The sequence below is a fragment of the Numenius arquata genome, chromosome 2 (assembly GCF_964106895.1).
Source record: "Numenius arquata chromosome 2, bNumArq3.hap1.1, whole genome shotgun sequence".
Taxonomy (NCBI): Eukaryota; Metazoa; Chordata; class Aves; order Charadriiformes; family Scolopacidae; genus Numenius; species Numenius arquata.
Window position 1 is genome coordinate 1,230,582 of NC_133577.1, and position 17,255 is coordinate 1,247,836.

At 43.7% G+C, this 17,255-nt stretch overlaps 1 protein-coding gene across 1 annotated transcript in view; it reads right to left on the reverse strand.

The window, feature by feature from the left end:
* The window catches only part of PTPRK (protein tyrosine phosphatase receptor type K), a 310,488-nt gene that overhangs the window by 169,726 nt on the left and 123,507 nt on the right, over nucleotides 1-17,255 (reverse strand). The window lies entirely within an intron of this gene.

Here is a 17,255-nt window from a genome sequence, read left to right on the forward strand (position 1 = left end):
CCGATTTTCTTTTATTGACAGAAGCCACATACCTACTTTCCTTAAAGAAAGAGTTGATATGTAGCCTTAAAAACGAGTATCACTGCAACTCGTCTCAAACCCAGGAGCTGCAGTGAGGGCAAGAGACACAGGTGCCCATGACAGGCATTCAGAATACTCAGAACTGAACAAAACCGCCAGGAGAACTCCAAAACAAAGACATATCGCAACGACGTCTATTTTATCCTTCAGTCACTTACTGCTGATTTAGAAACTCAAACAACAGAACGTGCGTTGCCTTTTTGTCTTCCGCTGTTCCCAGAAGCTTAAATGCCTAAATATTTCAACACAGCCCCAAAGTAACGACGGACCAAAAGGTCGCCCCTCGCCCTGGGAAATGTTGCCGCGGAGAAGCCGCACGTTGCCCGGGCACGATTCGTTTCGAGAAATAAATCACAGGCAACGTGTACTTTTCTAATAAAATGAATCCACTGATAAACAGGGGAAGGTTCGTTTTCATTCCAGATGGCTCATATTTCAACTAATTTGTTTCAGTTAATTAGGCAACAATGCTAAATTCAATGCACACGGGGGGTTTCGCGCAGCAGCGATGCAGAACTAACAACGCGGCAGCTCCGAGCAGGTAGAGGGATCTCGTGGCCGGTGCATCAAAAATAACATTTAACTCCAGATTTCCCTTGGAGGGGGGGCCTTCCCATCACCGTTCCCCCACCCCTCTGCACAGGAGAAGCTGGGAAGCAGAGTGATCACACACATTCTGCCTCCCGGGAATGACCCCACCGGTGTCACTGCCGGAGCCCGTGGGGAATGGTGATGAGGGGACTCAAAGGGGGACACCCAGACCTCCTTGGCCACCCCCACCCTGTATGGTGACATCCAGCTGAGGACTCCCTGGTTCTCTACATCCAGCAGTGAGGTTTCCCCTCCAGACACCAGAGCGGACTCCCAAGAGCGAGTGGTATTTACCGGCTCCGTAAGCAGCCAAGTTTCCCACATCTCTCTACAAAAGGATTTCTTGCAGATTGGTTTTTTCTCTAAATTAGCTGCATCTCAAGCCAGTCCGTTTGGAGACCAGGGAATGGGTGAACCAGGGCAGTGGCAGCACGTGGAGCTCATTCTCTCCTCCCGGAGTGAAAAGGTGAACCCATTTCCCAAGGTGTTCCCGTTCCTGCTTCAGGATGTGCAAAACTCTAGAAAGTATCTCGATTAATTATTAACGTGTTTTACCCTGTGTTTTGGCAAGAAATGTGCATGTGAACTAATTAAGAATCCTACCTGCATCAAAGCTCAGAAATGCAGCCTGGCTTAACGAGGGCAGTTTCTTTGCTGCGGAACTAACCCATCAAATGTCAAACTAATGAATTCTAAGGTCAGTGCGTATTATGGCAGAAAACATAAAGGCTGATGAGCATGATGCACTCCCAACGCCAAGTTATAAACCTCTAAAACATAAGGCTATGTTTAGAAGTACACACTTTGATTAAGAGCACGATTATCACAAATAAAACCTCACATTAATGAGACTAATATACCATTGCATATTAATTTTTTATGTTGAGAGGTAAAGCGCATTCTTATATTAGCATATGCATTTTGTTTTTAAGCTCTTGAGGACAAGGAGACTTATTTATAAAGTCTCTCCCAGTTTCAATAAATTATGCATGAATTTTAATCAGTTAGCAAATGAACAAGTAATTGTTCTGCAGCATTATTAATATTCTTCATAATACAATATACTATCAGAACGAGAGGTGAGGTGCAACCAGAAATCCCCAAAGTACACTAAGTATCAGCTGAAGCATGCAATCCCAATATACCAGATAAACTTTTCTGATGTTACCCAATTAACTTTCTATTAATTATTCTCATTCGTTATTCTATAACCAGATCCATCAAATATTCCCCAATTATAATTTCAAATCACATCATTTCCTTTTATACATATGGCAACCTGCAACTTTTAGGGCTTAAAAACTGCCATTGGTAAGTGAAAGATGGGACGACGCCATTATTAATAGTTTTGGTTGCCGTTCCCAGAGCGAGCATCGCACATACACAATATTCCTCTTTCCATGGGTTTTTAAACACAATTTACATCCTTCAGGGAAGTGATGTTGCTGGCTCTTAATTCTAGCAATCTGGGTCCACTGTTTTGCAGTGTTCTTTAATACCTCTTATACGAGGTATTGGCAGGGGTGGGAGAAAAGAGAGAGAAATAGAGATGATGGGGGGAACCCTAAAGAAAATGCCTCTCTCGGAAGCTTGGTTCCCCCCATGGCTATGAGCAGACGTGGCTCAGGCACACTATTGCCAAGGAGGGATTTTCACTGAGCACATGCCCCTTTCCTCGGCCACGAACCCTCCGTGAAGAGCCATAAAAGGTTCTAAACAATGTTTTATCAAAAAATACTTCAACCCATGGGTGGCTTTTTGACTCACGGGTAGAATCACAATTCCAACAGGTATCTAAGACACGCTGAACGCTCTGAAGGGAGACTCAGTGCGGGGAGTTTCATTTCTTCCTTTGCCAAGCACAAACTTTAGAATTCCTTTTCCAGCATGACCAGTTCAATTACTGGCTCATTTTCTGACTATGTTTTTCAGCCACTGCTTAAAGGTGTTAAATCTGGTGAAACCCCTTCCAGTACGCACGGCCACTGACATCTCTGCACGACTGTGTAAAAAGAGCACGTGTACATTGGCGAGACATTAAAGAAATGAATGTATTTTCATGCACAGCATTGCGCAGTATTTGGCCAGTTCTGGTTTTGACAGAAGATGCCCACAGCGAAGTTAATCAAAAATTAAGACTGACATTTTATCAGTACAAAGTTCCCGTTCCGCTGAGCTACGAGCAGTACATTACGCTCACATCAGTATGGATGTGACACTATATATTAAACATACTGTGATATTCAGGCACCGATGACTAGAATAAGCATGAGGCATCAACCCCAGCTATGAGTCTCCCTGCAGTTAATCAGTTGTGTCATATTCTTAATATTAAATATTGTGTGCAAATAATTATATTCATAGACAGAAAAAAAAAACCCAACCAGAAAAGGTCACTAGTGTTATCAGTGCAGTAACTAGTATGCATAAAATTTCCTATATTCCCAAGTAACCTATGCATCCTATGCTGCTTAATGTTATTTACCCAGCCTGGGTGACAATAGCCCCACGCCATTGCCCTCCAAGACTAATCACCTCCTAAATTTAAAACAAAGGAAGGGAGTTTCATCAGTATCTTAGTGATAATCAAATACTGTTAATGATGAGTTCAAAGCAGGGAAAAAAAATAAAATCAAACCAAATCAAACCAGAATCCTACAAGTTGTTCCGCTCTGGAGGAAAAGCTGATAGTGGATGTGTGTTTGATAAAATCTTATTTATTTACATGAAGTCATGTTTTGCTGAGCGTAACGTGTACCTGTCACAGGAGACTGTCTCCTTGCTCAGAGCAGGACGGTTGGGAAGGGTGGGGAGGAGAGGGCTGGTCACCACGCAGCTGAACACGAGATGTTCTGCCACTCTCTGTCCCATCCCTGCCTCGTCCAGAGCCTCTGCACATGAACACCCTGCGAGGTCCCTCTGCCAAATACCTCACACCGAGCTATACAGCCGCTGTGCTGATGGGTATCAGCTGTTTAACCCAATACATACAACGGGTCGTCATAAAAAGCTTAATTTTTACAAGTATAACAAAGCACTCATTTGGTCAAAGAAGCCCAATATCAGCCTCACCCCTCCAGAAATTAAAATTGGTGTGTCTGAACTACAACATAAACTGTCAAGAAAGCAGGTAAATTGAAGCATAGAATCATAGAATGTGTTGTGTTGGAAGGAACCTTTAAAGGTCATCTAGTCCAACTTCCCTACAGGAAGCAGAGACATCTTTAAGTAGATCAGGCTGCCCAGAGCCTCCTCAAGCTTGACCTTGAACGTCTCCAGGGATGGGGCCTCCACCACCTCTCTGGGTAACCTGTTCCAGTGTCTCACCGCTCTCACAGTAAAGAACTTCTTCCTAATATCTAAATCTCCCCTCTTTCAGTGTCAAACCCTTCCCCCTCCTCCTATGGCTCCCCTCCCTGATCAAGAGTCCCTCCCCATCTCTCCTGGAGAACCTTTAGGGACTGGAAGGGGCTCTAAGGTCTCCTCGGAGCCTTCTCTTCTCCAGGCTGAACCTCCCCAACTCTCTCAGCCTGTCTTTGTAGGAGAGGTGCTCCAGCCCTCGGAGCATCCTCTTGGCCCTCCTTGCTTCAGCGAGGAAGCTTCCAAGCTTCCTTTAAAACTTTTCATAATTCAGAGAAAGAAGTAAACAAATAAATACAGCTAATATTAGATGTTCCAGGGAGAACAGCAGTGATGCCTCCACAAATGACTCAAGACTGACTCAGCCCCAACCTAGATCAAGCTCCTTTCCTCTTCTAGGGCAAATTCTTAACAAAGCTGTTAAAACGCAGCTGCACATTTCTTGCGAATGCTCTGGGTTTCCAGCTCAGGTTCTGTGTCTGACCCCCAGCCCCAGCTATGGACAGTTAGAGCCCTATTGCTGCCGTAGGAAGGAGTTCGCACACAGGGAATCTGTGCTCTTCCTGCACCTGAAGATTACCTATGGCTTTAGGGATTCACATGTCTTTAAAAATATTGAAAAACTGAAGAACTGGGAACGTTCGTTTAGAAGTTGGAGAAAATGTATGAGATTTAGCAGAAAGAATGACGGCAGTCAAGTACATGCTGGGAAACAAAATTCTCCGTCTTAAAAGCTGGTTAATCCAATGGAAAAAAAGAATTAACAAGCAGCAGTGACTGAAAGCTTTAATTCAAGTATGGTATTAAGCCACAAATTGAACAGTGAGAATAGCAGCTGAGGAACAATAACTGGTAATACTGCAGGAAATTCTGCATTCTCTCTCTGAGTGTTTTCAGTCAAGGGTGGATGTCTCATAAATTATATGTTAGGGAGGAAAAAATAGAAGATGGTAACAATATATAAGGCTCTGAAGAAGTACGACTGAAAGAAATTATGTGGCAGTGAAGGTAGTGAGCTATTAAAAGTTTGAGGATAAATACAAACCATGGAGACTTTCAGCATAAATACTGAGTTCCTTTTATTTTTGGAAAAAAAAATCATTCCACATTTGGTGCATTTTTAATATGAACTAGAAACATTTTCATTCAACTCTCCAAAATCATAGAATTATAGAATGGTTAGAGTTGGAAGGGACCTTAAAGATCATTGAGTTCCAACCCCCTGCCATGGGCAGGGACACCTCCCACCAGACCAGGTTGCTCAAAATGGCTAGGAAGCATTGCTCTGCTAGGAAAAAAAAAAAAAAAATTTTAAGACAAAAAGATTTATTTTAGACATGTGCCTGCCTGAGAGGACACCAGGCTGTCTTCTGGGCTGACAGCAGCCTGACAAGACCTGTCGCCCCCAGCGCCAACAAAAGCTGGATTAACACAAACAGGGGACTTCAGCAAGTGAGGGGAGAGGCGTTACAGAAAGCAGTCCTTGCCTGATGAGAAATTCTTCTACTCAAGTTAAAAAAGCAAGTTAATGCAGGGGACGGAGGGATCCCAAGCTGAAAGGACAGATCTGGCTAAGGGCAGAGGTATCGGGAACTTCAGAGTCATAGTTTATTTTTAAATTTCCAACAAGATCTCAAGGTTTCACTTTCTCTGCATGACAGAGTACACACAGCTCGGCCTGTCACCCTACACATGCCATCTCCAGTCAGCACTTAGGGCTTTAATGGCTTTGCTGTATCACGCAGGGACAACAAATAAAAAACCCAACAGCCTATGCATCAAAGAGATTGCCGAACACACCGAGGACAGTTCATTAGTGGGATTTGAGTTCTCTATTGGGCTTCTGAAAAGAATCATAGAATCATCTAAGTTGGAAGGGACCTTTAAGATCATCTAGTCAAACCATCAACCTAACTCTGATAAAAAAAAATAAGGCAAAAGAAAACCATACAACCCCCCCCCCCCACATCACTAAACTATGTCTCTAAGCACTATGTCAACCCGTCTTTTGAAAACCTCCAGGGATGGTGCCTCAACCACCTCCCTGGGCAGCCCATTCCAAGGCTTCGTAACCCTTTCAGTGGAAAAATTCTTCCTAATATCCAATCTGAGCCACCCCTGGTGCAACTTGAGGCCATTTCCTCTTGTCCCGTTGCCTGTCACTTGGGAGAAGAAACCAATCCCCGCTTCTCCACAACCTCCTTTCAGGGAGTTGTAGAGAGCGAGAAGGTTTCCAATGAGGCTGGGGGGGGGGGGGGGGGGGGGGGGGGGGAGGGGAGAGAAGGGAAAAAAACCTGTCACTCTTCTATCTAACTTATATTTGATTTTTCTGCATTATTAAGAACACATCTCTAGATGTACATTTCTCTGAGACCTTCTAAGCACTGGCCAAGAATTCACATGGGAAGTCTAATAAACAAAAGTTACATGAGGACAATCTTAATTAAGCAATTCAAAGATGCAGCTACACACGCATCCTTAAGTAGAGAAATGCTGTCGTTACGAGCTTAGCTCATGGGATTCCTGCTTGCAAACCGTACGGTGGCATTTGATTTGTCTCCCCTGGGCAGCCCACATTGTGGGAATGGAGGAGGGAAAGTTTAAGCCCATTCTGGGTCAGGCATCCCGTACACCAGCTACACAGATCACTCCTGCCCAACAGACATGATTCATCTGAAAATCGCCAGAATAAAGGAGAAGGTGCATAAGCAAGTCTCCAATTGCTGTAGGGTACTCTGCTCCGTGCTGCCCATGGAGAACAGAGAAGTTGGGGCAAGAGGCAGCTGCCACAACAGCTTTTTCTGTTCCCCGCTGGCTCCCAACCTCTTTTTTCCCCATGGGTTACACTCCTGTCGACCACCTTCCTGCCGCCATCCACTGGGGAGATGGTACCGGTTACACACCCCCAGCTTGGCACGAGTCACCACCATCCAAACCCACCCTTCGTCCTGGGTCTCACCTCCAAAGATACCCCGAGTCAAAAACCAAGCTTCACGAGGACACACTTCCTTAAATCAGCTGAAACACTCCAAATAACACACAGAGACCTCAGAAGAGTCTGAAAATCACCTCCTCTACTCCAAAACCAAATGCTGGTTATAGATCCATACAATAAAAGCCCCACCAGCTTCAAGCCCTTTGGAGTTCTCACAAGCCTTGGCCATTCTTCAGGCTTTGGTTTCCCTATTTGTTCATATGCTCATTTACAGGTTTAGCAACAAATTTTCTCTATTTTTTTTATTTGTTTTCCTCAGTGGTCAATAACTTCTCTCTCCTCATAGAGTTTAACTCATTTTAACAGCTGCTTTACTTTTCTACTTTGGGTTTGGTTGTTGTGGGGTTTTTTTTCTGATAGAAAAGTTTCTGCTGCTCCCACCTTTGTCTTCTGCAGACAACTTGGAGGAAGCATCTGTTGGGCTCCTGCCGCTCATGCAAGTTAACAACATCTCCCTCCACAAGTACACTGAAGAGAAGGCAGAAAAAGACCTCACCAACAAATAACTAACTTTAACATATTAAACCATGTAATGCTTTCATGTAGAAAATCACACAGAAACTGGTAGGTTTTTACAGTTAAGTGTTCCAAATAGCCACGAGCCTCCCTTCATGTTGTTTTTTAAAAAGCAATCAAAAGCTAATTCAGACTTATCTCAGCTGCTGTCCTGCAACCAGAAGCAATGGGAGCTGCATGGAGAAAACTGAACAGTTTGTGATCTAGTATCCTCTCACTAAGCTTTCTCTCCAGCTCTTTTTTTCCTTTTTAATGATGCTTATGCAGACTTAATTCCTGCAACTCCAGAAGCACTCTCTCTGTGACTTTAAAATATAATTCATCACAACTGTTTAGTACCTTGCACTAGTTGCCCATCCTAAGGTTGAGACACAATACCTACAAAATGTTATGTTTCAATTAAGAGAGTTAGTTGTCTGGAACAGAAGAACTCATTCTAAGCCATAGCTCAGTGACCAGGTCGTATGGAGTGATTTATCCAAAACACTTCAGAGAGTCCGCAAGACCATTTTCATTGTCTTTTATTACTTGGAATGGAAAAACAGAAAGAATCTATTTTAAACAAACATTCAAAATAAATATCTATAACACACTGAGAAACAGGTTATTACAGAGAAAATCAGGTACTGGAGGGAAACCAGCAGCAAACAGAAATGGCAAATTAAACAGCAAGCTCAGGACGTCGGCTGAGGCAGGATACGGACATATTTCACTGCAATATCACCTCTAATTTTGGGGCTGCAAACGGGGATACTACGTCACAAGCTCACCTCAGACTACTGATTTACCCTTGGGCACCTGCCTCATATCTCAAGTTTGCGTGGTAAGTACAACGAAGCCTGCAAGCTCACACAGCTAAAATGTATTTAATTTAATTGACGCGGCAGTTACTGACCACCTGAAGTGCTGAAACAAGAATTATTTCCACAGTGAAAACTGCTAACTTCTGCATAGCGATTTCATATCCTATGCATCACTGTGGCATTTTATTCACCTGGATTTGAAACGCCACCACATTCACATTTTATTATCTTCCTTTAAAGAAAAGGAACAGTGTGCGGCTTTCGCGTTGTCAGCAGAAACCGTAAACAAGGTTAAAACTCGTGCCCAGCTAAAAACACACACACACACAAAAAGTCTTTCTGAAATCTGGAACACGTCACCCCTCTATATAAGTTATGAGCAGAACACGTGCCTATTTACTGAATGACAGCAGGCTGTGCTGCGCTAGGAATCAATTAGAAGAGTGTGACATATTTTGTCAAAAAGACTGCATTGTGTTAAAGCCATTTCTGCAGCACGCTCCTACGGGAGAAATGAATACATGTAAGAAAAAAAGAGGTGCCTGTACGGAGAAGATATTCAAATCTTAAATAAGTAAAAATCGCTCAGTATAAATGAGTCATCTTTAGAAATGTCTCGGGCAAAGACCTGATCACAATGACTTCATTATCCACATGTATCAGTAATTCCCTTGAGATCTCAACATCGAGATTACTGTTGGAAAGAAATATTTTATCTGCTTCATTGTCAGGAACCAGCGGGTTAAGAACAAAATTGAATGCCTTCTTCAAAAATTGGTACTTCCCAAGAAAGAATTACACTCAACCCTACGAGGCTTTGCAACGGGATATTTGACAATACCGCACATCCACACGCTGTCAACGACAAAGGAATAAAACCAGAGATCAGGGGGCCTGAAGAAAAACAAAATATTATTTTAGGGACTTCAGGATTTTCTTTTACATAGTTATGTCATGAGAATATAATTTTCTTTTTCTTCCTGCTTCTCAAGCACTTGGATTTTTATTTTCTTTTCATTTCAAGTCCGAGCTGGCCCAATGATCTGATATCGCGAACATTTTTGCATTGTTGTTGTATCTGTTGATGCTACAGTCACTGCCTAGACAAACTGAGCGCAGAAACTTTTTGCTGGACAAATATTACAGTGACATTTATAATCAAACTCAAATACTTCAAACACCTGCAACAAAACAAGAGCACTTCTGTAGAATTCAGTGACAGGCACACAGAAATAGAAATTTTTAACAAGAGAGAACTACCACAGATTTATGCCTTACTAGCTCCACATCTCTACAAAACTTGAAAGCTAAAAATACCTACCCAGCCAGCACCTCTTGAGCCAAGTGAAAGCCATCTCCCCACCTGCAGGAGGCCATCAATAACCCCTTGGAATTACCTGCAGGCAGCCCAGCTGTAGTTCTTAGGTACGGTGGAGCTTTCTTCAGCTGATGCCACGACTGTGCCATGACCTGCACTGCCCCACGCACCGACCGAGCGGCTGAGGGAGCTGGGGGTGTCCAGCCTGGAGAAAAGGAGGCTGAGGGGAGACCTTCTCGCTCTCTCCAACTCCCTGAAAGGAGGGTGTAGCCAGGGGGGGTTCGGTCTCTTCTCCCAAGGAACAGGCAATGGGACAAGAGGGAACAGCCTCAAGTTGCACCAGGGGAGGTTCAGATTGGATATTAGGAACAATTTCTCCACTGAAAGGGCTACGAAGCCTTGGAAGAGACTGCCGAGGGCAGTGGTGGAGTCCCCATCCCTGGAGGTATTTAAAAGCCGGGCAGACGTGGTGCTGAGGGACATGGTTCAGTGATGGGTTTTGTCAGTGTTGGGCTGATGGTTGGACTCAATGATCTGAAAGGTCCCTTCCAACCCAGGCAATTCTATGATTCTATGACCCTCCTGTTGGGTGTTTGCACATCCCAGAAGACTCCTGTATGTCTCACTTTGGAAGTCACATTATATCCGGCCAACGCTAATCCAAATTTTTATCATCACCTTTCCCGCACACCTTTTAAATGACAGAGAAGAATGCTTCCGTGCTGTTGGGACAGTATCATGGCTGGGGAGAATTCAAGACTGCATTATGCTCTTTAAGCGCATCGAGCCGTACACACGGCTGCACCAGAAGGGAACTGAAACATAAAGCGTCTGCAGCTGAGAGGAACAGCCACCGTGGCTTTGGTTTCCAAGCTTTTACAGTTTTATTTAATAGTAATTTCTGCTTATTTGATCCATCAAATGAAGGAAGCCACAAACTTTAAAGACTGCTTTCTCTGTTAGCATTAACCCAAACCATGGACCTTGATGCAGAGAGATGGAAGAAGGAAGGACAGCAGCTCACGTGCCATATTATTGAGGCAAGACCCTTACAAATGGGCAGGGGGCAGAGATGAACTTAAAACCTTCCCCTTCAGAGCAGCAGAGCATCCAGCAATGCCCCTAGAACAGGATAAATAATGCCTCCCTTCTCCAAAGTTCTTCCTCAGGTATCCCATTTCACTGAAGTTAAAAGCCTTCTGTCAGCACTTCAATACCATCATCGAAGGAAAAATGGATACAATTTATTATATGGGTTACACATTAACGATTATCTGGAGATTTTGTGTGTGCACACACTATCCAAGTCTATGGGGAAAAATGACAGAATCCATCACTTCTGAGCAAACTTATTTTGGAGGGGCTGTTTCCTTGCTCAAATCCCTCTATTTCTATTCATAACCTTTTCCAAGACACATTTAGATGTTCCCACCAGCAATGCCTTCACTTTTCTTATTACAACACGCCCAAATACTTCTTGCCAAAAAAGCCAGAAGGCAGCCCACTGGAACAACAGAGAAGGGGCCTAATTTTAGGAGGCCCTGAGACACTTCCCTCCATCTGTGCAATGAACCAACGGGAACCAAAATGGAAACCCACTTGGTTTAATTTTTACAGCACAGTTTCACCATCACAGATGTGAATTACAAATCATCTAACGCCTACCTGAAAGGGCAACCCTGCTCCTCCACTCCCCATCAGCAGTGTCTCTTGACTCACCTACTCTACATCCAAAACAGTTTAGGTTTAAAACTGGTCTTGGGTGAGGTGTAAATGGAGGTTTCCTGCTTTCCTGGGTCCCTGAAGCAGCTCCCAGTGGCTTCAGACAAGAGCGGGTGTCAGCACAGGAGGAGGAGCACAAGTCCAGGTGCTTGAGAGAGAGGAAAAGGGAGGGCAAGGACTGAGAGGTGCTGAAAAGCCACCTTCATGAAAGCCACCTTCAGAAAGGGTTCGGTAGCCAAAAGGCACCAATGTCCTTGCCCAGCACCTAGAGAGACGGTAAGAAATACCTACGGCATGAAGGGAGTAGGTGACACAGCCGCTGCCCACCTCATCGTTGCCAAAGGGACTGTGATGAGAAGCCTGGAAGAGCTTTCTAGGAAAACAAACCACAACAAAAATCCTCACCACTTCTTCGGCACGCTGACAAGAAACATTCTTTTCTTTAAAGGAATGAACACTAAATATAAAGATTTATTGAGAATGTTGATAATGCAGCCTTGTGAAGGAGAAACAGAAGAGTGGAGCTGGTGATGAAATTCTTATGTAGCCAATGGAGACGGGTGACCGTTTCATTCCTATCGCCAGAACAGCTTCACTCCTGAGAGGCCAAGTTGGTTTAAGGGCTTTTTTTTTAGGTGGTGGCACAAAAATGGGGAATGAGAATATTTGCCTTTGAAAGAGAAAGCAGCACACTAGTCTAAATACTAAAAAACATTTGGACTGATTTTATTGGGCTGTTTTCATAATCTACTTTTCAGGTGGAGCTGTTCTGTTAAAGAGTTTGAAAACGCGTATATTGTCAAGTCTGACAGCGTTGCTTTGAACAGGGTGTCCTTGTAATTAAATTGACACCCAGCACACTGAAACCCAAATTCCCTCGAGGACATACAAGCATAAACGGCCTAAAAATGTGCATTAGATGATTTAGATTATAAAATTATGTTGTGAGGAATAGTTTGTAGAAGCTTTTAATGGGTTGATAATATCCTACTATCTTTGTTTTGTTGCAACAAAGATTCAAAGTATAAATATCACAGAAAACTACCAATCATTTACTGTGAAACAGCAATTGCCCCAGTACAGTCTAAATTTTATACCTTACTTCTACTGACACAAACATTTTCTTTTCTGTAATAATATTTATGTGATTCATGTGACCCCTTACACCAGGAAAACATCTGACTACAAAGTCACTGACTGTCTTTCTGGTCTGACGAGAAATAGACACAATCAATAGTAACCAAGCTGGAGAATCACAGAATAAAAGAACGATATGGGGTTGGAAGGGACCTCTGGAGATCACCTCGTCCAGCCCCCTGCCACAGCAGGGTCACCCAGAGCAGGTCCCACAGGAACGTGTCCAGGTGGGTTTGGAATGTCTCCAGAGATGGAGACTCCACCACCTCTCTGGGCAGCCTCTTCCAGGGCTCTGCCACCCTCACAGGAAAGAAGTTCCTCCTCATGTCTAGATGGAACTTCTTATGTTCAAGTTTGTGCCCATTCCCTCTTGTCCTGTCACTGGGAACCACTGGAAAAAGACTGGCCCCATCCCCCTGACACCCACCCTTTCAGTATTTATAGGCATTTATCAGATCCCCCCTCAGCCTTCTCTTCTCCAGACTAAAAAGCTCAAGTCCCTCAGCCTTTCCTCATCAGAGAGATGCTCCAGGCCCCTCATCATCTTTGTAGCCCTCTGCTGTACCTTCTCCAGCAGTTCCCTGTCCTTCTTGAACTGGGGAGCCCAGAACTGGACACAGTGCTCCAGATGGGGCCTCACCAGGGCAGAGCAGAGGGGGAGGATGACCTCCTTCCACCTGCTGGCCACACTCTTCCTGATGCCCCTCAGGATGCCATTGGCCTTCTTGGCCACAAGGGCACATTGCTGGCTCATGGTCATCCTGTTGTCCACCAGGACTCCCGGGTATTTTTCCTCAGAGCTGCTCTCAGGAAGCGATAAAAGTCAGCTAAAGTGTCTACAAGATCTACAGCACAACTAATCCACAGCACTCAACGTTCACTCGTTAGCAATTAAGAGTTAACATACCTTAAGATATAGGTTGCATACTGTGTCTATACCACTCACCTGGGAGGCAGAAGCTTCTGCACTCAAGTCTGTAGAAATGATCCCTCGGAACAAACAGGCAATGGGATGGTGGGGCACTGGGGAAGCTTGACTTTGAAATCCTGACTGGACTTCACTGGGTGGGAGGACGGGACAGCACCGATGTCAAATGCTGTGCACGTCACCTCAAGAGTCCCACCCTGAACAACCCTCCACATCCACCTCTTTATGTCGAGGCATCCTCCAGTTTCCGACGAGGTTTCAGTAAAAAGCACCATCGGGGACCCCCAATATGAGAAACAGCTGAGTAGGGTAGGGATCTTCACGCTGGAAGAGATGATCTATGGGTAATCTGGTGACAGAGCTCTACAAACATCACACACCAGAGAGATGTTGGGATTCAATTAATCTTCACCTTTTCTGATGCAGCAAATACAGGTCATCAACTGAAGCTAAAAGGCAGGCTTAAAAATAAAGAAGGAAGGAGGGGTCCTCACGCTGAAAAAGATAGCAGTCTGATTGCCAGATGGGGCTGTGGGCAAATGAAGGTTACCCCTTACTAATTAGACAACCACTGGGCTCAGCGACACTGCTGAAAGGAACCAGATGCTGAGAGGGCATCAGGGGAAATGCCATTATGCTTATTAAGCTCTTTCTTGTCCCAAAAAGTCCTCCTCTGGCCACTGCTTGAGAAACAACTCTGGTTTAGTTGGATCTTTGGTTTGAACCGTTGTGATTGCCCTTTGTGCTCCTATATTCTGTTAATCTCTCTCTAGTTAAATTCAGGAATTTTGATATTGAATGGCTAAACTGCAGTCAGGGATATCAAATACGGGGCAAGATAAATGATAATTTTTATACGCTACCATAATTCAGACAATTGAGCTGATTCCCACCTCATCACAGCATTAATATATGAAATAAAACATGCTTCTATAATAGTCAAATTAAAAGGAAAAGTTAATTTTTTTCTCTACCTTATTTTAACCACTCTAAGTTATCGTATTAATTTATTGATGAGCAAACCTGAGAATGTACGATTTCTTATTCTACTACTGCATGTTTTAGTTCTTGAATATAATGCTAATAACATCTCGTCAGGCTGAGCTAGGACATTGACAGTTCAGTAACCAGCCTTGTGTATTCACCTAAAAAAGGCAAACAAAATCAACAACGCTGCAGAAATAATAAGGAGAGAAGAAATTACTAGGGCAGAAATTGGACGGTACGGCTTTCCTCTCCAAATACAAGATCCACTGCTAATAATATAGTTTATAATAATACACACCATTATGGAGATTGCTACCTTCAAAGATTACACAAGTAAACTCTTTTCTTTATTAAATTCAGATTGCTTGTGCATACGGGGCATTCTGTCTAAGACTCTGTTTGCTGGTCCTGTGTGTTGAAAAAAGCTGCAATACACTACAAAGTACTTGGAGATAAATCAGATGTCACCGTATTACCAGATAAACAAATAGGAACAGAGGGGCAAAGAAGCCCCTCACATTTTACACAAGTATTGGTAACAAAAGCATGTAACCATGGGGAAAAAAAAATGTTTATCAGCAAGTTGTGTTGGCCCCAGTACACAAAGTTAGTAGCACTTTTTCAGGAATTTTAAATACAGCTTTTCATGAAGACAAGGAAAGTCAGGACTCCTGCCACATCCCAAAGTCCCACCTCAAACTTTTGATAGGTGAGCGTTCTTTGAAGAAATTTCTTTGTTTGTTTGTTTTTTAATAACTGGAAGCACCAGGAAACCTCTCTCGTAGGACTTGCTGCTCTTCTGATAAATGTGGTTACAGGAAAAAAAACCAAACAGTTCCATCAACTCAGTCAGGGGACTGGTGAAGCTCCCCCACTGAACTCTATTTAGGCTTCTACCTCTGGATCCAAATAATTCTCTTGCCTGCTTTCAAGAAAGCCTCGGCCTGTTATTCACCCTCCTCCCCACCCTGAAAGAAGAAAGGCAAGCTGGGTTTACACAAACAGTCACAACTGGTGCACATAACTTTTTTCTAAGCATAACAAGCCACAAGCACAGAGTCACAGAATGATATGGGGTTGGAAGGGACCTGCTCAATATATTCAGGTATCTTAATGTTTAAAAAAAAAAATTCCTTAAACCTTCTCCTTTTCATTTAAAATAGCTTTTCCTTCCAAAATTCACTTCACTTTTACTTTAAGAAGTTAAACTGAGAAGGCAGAGACCAGCCAGATGTGTATCTCTAAGCTCTCCCCACCGACACGCTGGCAGTGCCTTTTCCTGACTCCTGAGGCACTTTCTCAGGGTGCAAATCCTTCTCCTTGTACCCTCATCCAGCCAGTGAAAATTCAGGGGCTTGGTGGCCCTGAGCACAAAGTTCTGGCTTTTTCTCCAGTCCTGAAATCATCCCTTTCTCAAGGCCACACAAGTGCAGGAAACCTCTTTTATAGTCAACTTTGGTTACACCCAAGAATAAAGAGGTACCACAAACCAATCTCCCCCACGCGTGTTTTATACCTTCCTATGTGCAGAGGCTTAGAAATCAAAAATAGAATAACTACACATAAAAAAATTGTCCTTCTGCTCGGGAATGAAAGGTGCTAGAAAGGCTGAGGTTGGGTTTTTTGTGAGGGAGGTGAAGGTGGGGGGGCATGTGGAGCAAAACACTCAATAAAAGTTGAGAGGGTTAAGGTAAAACAATGGAATCATTCATCCAAATTCCACAAAGAGCTGCAATAAAAAACCCCCAAACATTTCTATTAGCATTTCAAAAATGATGTTTTGACTTTTCAGCCCAGTTGCATGTGGGGCACCGGATAATAAACTGGGGCATTCAGAGCGTAGTTCAGGATGTACCTTAGAGAAGTGGCTTATTCAATCATTCAGCACAAGGACATTCCACACCCGCTCCTCCTGTCTGACTGACCTGGAGGGAGGATTTGAGCAGAGACTTCCCATTGCCCAGGACAGCACCTTAACATACAGGTTCAGGGATTCCCAAACGAGTCTCTACCTCCCTTCTTTTGAAGTTGAACCATTTTCTGCAACACATTCATCAAGTCATATGTCTGCCTAGAAGATCAGGAAGAAAACCTGGTTTTTAGTTGTGGCTCCAATCAGTGCAGCAGTATTTTTATCTGTGGTGGTAGTATTTTGTGAATAAATGCATCAAGCTTATCTCGTTTTCCTTAAGATATTAAAGAATTAAGAAATAAAATGGCAAATAAAGTCAAAGCTGATAAATACAAAGCAGGGCATATGAGGGGGGGAATCCCTTGTCGACTCTATAGCAGTAGAATCAGACAGGAATAATACCTCCATGGGGAATTTCATGACCATATCACCTCAATTCAGGCAAAAAGCAAGATAAGATATCAGTGATTATTAGGAACAAAAGAAAGCATAATATCTTGTGCTACTCTGTAAACTCATCACGTTGTCTTATCTAAAATAAAAGATATAGATCTGGTCTTCCCATCTCCTGCTGGGTGGGCTAGAACCTCCTTTCAGGCCCTCTACAAGTCCCTGAAAGGAGGTTGTAGAGAGGTGGGTGTTGGCCTCTTCTCCCAAGGGAATAATGACAGGAGCAGAGGAAATGGTCTGAAGTTGGGGCAGGGGAGGTTTAGATTAGATATCAGGAAGAATTACTTTACTGAGAGGGTGGTCAGGCCCTGGAACAGCCTGCCCAGGGAGGTGGTGGAGTCGCCATCCCTGGAGGGATTTAAGAAACATGTAGACGTGGCACTTCAGGGCATGCTCTAGTGCCCGAGATTGTTGGGTTGTGTCTGTTTGTTTGTGTCTGTTTGTTTGGTGTGGGG